This window comes from Athene noctua, unplaced genomic scaffold, assembly GCF_965140245.1.
Source record: "Athene noctua unplaced genomic scaffold, bAthNoc1.hap1.1 HAP1_HAP1_scaffold_302, whole genome shotgun sequence".
In the NCBI taxonomy this organism is placed as follows: domain Eukaryota; kingdom Metazoa; phylum Chordata; class Aves; order Strigiformes; family Strigidae; genus Athene; species Athene noctua.
In genome coordinates, this window is record NW_027437763.1 from 25,001 (window position 1) to 30,000 (window position 5,000).

The following is a 5,000-nucleotide window of genomic DNA, read 5'->3' on the forward strand; positions in this document are numbered from 1 at the left end:
TACGGAGCACCGCTGTGTCAACACACATACCGGCGCTCCCCCCCTCCGCCATCATCGGGCTCTCGGGGGACCGGGGGGGGACGGGGGTAACCACCCACGGTAGTCTCACAGCTCGGCTCCCCCCCCCCAGTATCCAGCGTTCAAGTGCCGCCAGCCGCCTCCGGCCACCGGTCTTCGGCCTCTCCCGTGCACCTCTGCCCGTCCTTTTCTCACCACTCGGCAGCGACCGCCCCAACGCCGCCCGGCTTCGTGCCGTTCGGCATCTCTCTGGGTGCTCTCGGTTCCGTGCACGCTCGCCTGACAGAGCACCGGCTTGAGAACCGTGCCCAATTCCCCGGGGGAAACCACCGTCTGCGGCCGCCCAGCATTCCACTTGGCCGGCTAAGCCGCGTGCCCTCGCTCGGTGGCGCTTGTCTGGAGCAGAGACGCCTCGTGCCCCTATATAAGGAGAATATGGGTCCGCGCCGGAAAGGGGCGCTTAAAGGCAGTGTCTGCCTGCCAGCGGGGGAGGCGCTGCAGAGACGCCGCCTCTTACGATGACCTAACTGGAGGCAGCGCGAAACAGCGACCCCTTGGAGGAACTGCCGGAGCCAACAGGTCTGCCCGCGCTCTAAGTCCCGACGGAGCCGGGTAGACCTGGCAGCCCTTTCTACGGACGCTGAGCCGGCCGCCGGCAACGTGGAGCCGGGTACACCTAGCGGCCACCGCCGGTCGCCTCGGAGGTGGGTAGACCTGACGGCCGCCTCACGCCCCGGAGGCGGGTAGACCTGACGGCCGCCTCACGCCCCGGAAGCGGGTAGACCTGACGGCCGCCACACGCCGCGGAGGCGGGTAGACCTGACGGCCGCCACACGCCCCGGAGGCGGGTAGACCTGACGGCCGCCTCACGCCCCGGAAGCGGGTAGACCTGACGGCCGCCTCACGCCCCGGAGGCGGGTAGACCTGACGGCCGCCTCACGCCCCGGAAGCGGGTAGACCTGACGGCCGCCTCACGCCCCGGAGGCGGGTAGACCTGACGGCCGCCTCACGCCCCGGAGGCGGGTAGACCTGACGGCCGCCTCACGCCGCGGAAGCGGGTAGACCTGACGGCCGCCTCACGCCCCGGAGGCGGGTAGACCTGACGGCCGCCTCACGCCCCGGAGGCGGGTAGACCTGACGGCCGCGTCGCGCCCCGGAGGCGGGTAGACCTGACGGCCGCCTCGCGCCCCGGAGGCGGGTAGACCTGACGGCCGCCACACGCCCCGGAGGCGGGTAGACCTGACGGCCGCCTCACGCCCCGGAGGCGGGTAGACCTGACGGCCGCCTCACGCCCCGGAGGCGGGTAGACCTGACGGCCGCCTCACGCCGCGGAGGCGGGTAGACCTGACGGCCGCCTCACGCCCCGGAGGCGGGTAGACCTGACGGCCGCCACACGCCCCGGAGGCGGGTAGACCTGACGGCCGCCACACGCCCCGGAGGCGGGTAGACCTGACGGCCGCCTCACGCCCCGGAGGCGGGTAGACCTGACGGCCGCCACACGCCCCGGAGGCGGGTAGACCTGACGGCCGCCACACGCCGCGGAGGCGGGTAGACCTGACGGCCGCCTCACGCCGCGGAGGCGGGTAGACCTGACGGCCGCCTCACGCCCCGGAGGCGGGCAGACCTGTCGGCCGCTTCACGCCCCGGAGGCGGGTAGACCTGGCGGCCGCGTCGTGCGAGACATTTTTGTTTCGATAGATGCCAATGAAATCCGAAAAAAAATAAATGAAAAGGGAAATTTTTTTTCTTAACGCACCCCCGCACCCCCGCGCCCCGCCGCGCTCTCATGTGCACGCAGCACCAGCCCCCCCACCCCCCCGCCCCGACCCGTTGGCTGCCATGCAGTCGCTGGCATCATTCGCTGCCCGCCCCCTCGGCCGCCAGTCAGCCCCTCTGCGCCGCGCCACTCCGCGCCGCACGGCGCCGCCCGCCACTCCCCCCCCCCGCTTCCCGCGGCTGCCAGGGGACCCGGCAGAAGCGGCGACGTTCCCCGCACCTCACCCCCAACGGAGACGCCCGTCTCGCTGGAGCGAGTTCGCATCGGGAACCGGGCGCTTTTCGCCGGGTCGGGGTCCCGGCGCTGCCGGGCGGTCCTCGGCTTCAGCTTTTGGTTTCGCAGCGTGGGTTTAGCTTTAGTCTCGGGGGAGGGGGGGTGGGGGGGGGGGTGGGGGTGCGTGTGTGTGTTTTTATTTTGTTTCTTTCCCCCCGCCTTTCGCTGTGCCGCAGAGGCGTGGGCACCGGGCGCCCTTCACCGGGTCCGGGTCCGGGTCCGGGTCCGGGTCCGGGTCCCGGCGTTGCCAGGCGCTCGCTGGCATTCGCGTTTAGGTTTTTTTCGACGGGGTTGGGGTGGGGGGGTGGGAAGGGGGCTCCCGGGCTTTATGTGTGGGAATAGGGGGTGTGGGGGTGTGTGCGCGCGTGTGTGTGTGTGTGTGTGTGTTGTTCGGATTGTTGTTTTGTTGTTTGTTCCCCCCCCCCCCCCCCCCCCCGCCGCGACACACACGAGCTCGGACACACACGCAGAGACACAGAGAGAGAGAGAGAGAGAGAGAGAGAGAGCGCGCGCGCGCGAGAGAGAGACACAGGCGCGCACACACACACACGCACACACAGACACACACACACACACACACACACACGCACGCACGCACGCGCACACACACAGACACCCCCAGCCCCCCACCCCCCCCAGCCCCCCGACCCCCACCGTCGCCCGCGCGCCCGAAGAGCCGTTGGTCCCCGCCCCACCGCTGCAACTCCGGAGCTGCAGGGCGGTGGGTGCGGCCGCCAACCGACCGCAGCCTCCTCGGCGCCGCGGAGCACTACGGCTGGGGGGTGGGGGATCGGGGGCGGTTTCTGTTACACCACCACCACCACCACCACCACCACCCGCCCTCGCTGCTCTCCCTCCCACCCCTTCGGCGTTCGTTTGGCTTTCAACCCGCGGCGGGAACGGAGCAGGCGGGCAGGAGGGCGGGCGGCCGAGCGACCGACTGAGGAAGGCGGGGAGCCGGGCCGCGGGCACGGCGCGGCAGGGACTCGGCAGCTGCGGGGGCTCAGCGTCCAAAACACGCGCCACCCATCATCGCCGCCGCCGGCGGGAGGCCCCTCCGGGCCCCCCGGCACGGAGGCGGCGGCGGCGACGCCGCTGGGTCCTAAGGTCTCCCGCCTTCCTTCCCTGGAGCGGCCAATGTGCTGCTGCTGGTGGAAAGCGGGCCGGAGGTAGGGGGCGGCCGGTCTCCTCGCGAACCCCGGGGGTGGCAGGGGGCGGCCGGTGTCACGGTGGACCTGGTGGCGGGAGGGGTGGGGGTTGGGGGGGGGTCGGCAGGGGGGTCGACAGAGCTCGTTGCGGCGGTGGGGGGGCGGGGGGGGGGGGGGGGTGGTGGGGGGGTGGTGTTGGTGGGGAGCGGTTTCTGTTGTTACACACACACCCCCGCCCCGTCGCTGCTCTCCCTCCCACCCCTTCGGCGTTCGTTTGGCTTTCAACCCGGGGCGGGAACGGAGCAGGCGGGCAGGAGGGCGGGCGGCCGAGCGACCGACTGAGGAAGGCGGGGAGCCGGGCCGCGGGCACGGCGCGGCAGGGACTCGGCAGCTGCGGGGGCTCAGCGTCCAAAACACGCGCCACCCATCATCGCCGCCGCCGGCGGGAGGCCCCTCCGGGCCCCCCGGCACGGAGGCGGCGGCGGCGACGCCGCTGGGTCCTAAGGTCTCCCGCCTTCCTTCCCTGGAGCGGCCAATGTGCTGCTGCTGGTGGAAAGCGGGCCGGAGGTAGGGGGCGGCCGGTCTCCTCGCGAACCCCGGGGGTGGCGGGGGCGGGGGGTGGGGGGGTGGGATGGGGCGGGGGGTGGCGGGGGGGGGGTGGGTGGGCTGGGGGGTGGGGGGGGCGGCCGGTGTCACGGTGAACCTGGTGGCGGGAGGGTTGGGGGGGGGGGGGGGGGGGGGGCGGGCTCGTCGCGGGCCAAGCGGCGGTGTTGGGGGGGCGCCGCCGGTCTCACGGAGAAGCACGTGGCGGGTGGGGCGGCTTTGGCGGGATGGGGGGGCGGCCGTATACGCGTGCGCGCGCGGGCAGCCCCAGGCAGACGGCTTCGGGCCGGGCAGCTTGTGGGGGTGCGGGGCAGGCGGGCGCACGTGCGTGGGCAGAGCGTGAGCTCCTGAACCGTTTCTGAATCGATGCCCTAGCGCTGGTCAGGCTTCCGCTTGACCTCTCCGTTCGTGATTCTCGTCGCGTGTTTTCAGGTCCGCGTTCGATCCCGTCTCAGCCGAACTCTTCCCTGCCGGTTCCGACCCTCGCGTCCGTACGCTAGCCGGCAGCTGCGCTGGCCCCGTCGCCTCCCCAGTTGAAGGTGAGATCACGAGGGGCGCTGCATAAGCCAGGCCTCGCCTCGCCGCCGGCCTGCCTACCGGCTCGAAAGCTGCAGGAGACCCCCTCGCGTGAGAGCCCACCAGCCACGGCCCGGCCCAGGCCCATCACGTCCTAGTCCAGGCGTGACTTCGCCGCGAGAGGCTCAGGCCACGGCCTGCTCCCTGCCTTGGAGCTACGCGGGTGCCCGTGTCATCCCGAGCCGCCGCCTGCTTCAAGCCAGGGCCCGCTCGGGCACGGCGTGACGTCACAGGCAGCTCGGGAGCCCGGGCCCGGAAGCGCCCTGTTACCCCTCCTCGGCTACTTGTGACGTCACAAGGGGCAGGCGGCGGGGAGCGCGGGGGCTGCCGGGAGGGGGTGGCGGGAATGCCGGCCAGAGACCCGGCCGTGCTGGGACCCCACGCGGACGCAGACACCGGTCGATGCCAGCGGTCGCACGGCGGCCAGCGGGTCCGGGCAGGGCAGCGGCGTGAGCACCGCAGGGGGAGGCGGCTGTAGAAAAAAAAAAAACAACTAATTTTTCCTTTTCATCTCTCTTTTCCCGTTTCTGTGGTGGCTGCGATCGCAACCCAGAAAAGACGACGACGGCACGGGGCGGGAGGTTGCAGCTTCATGCCTTGTATTA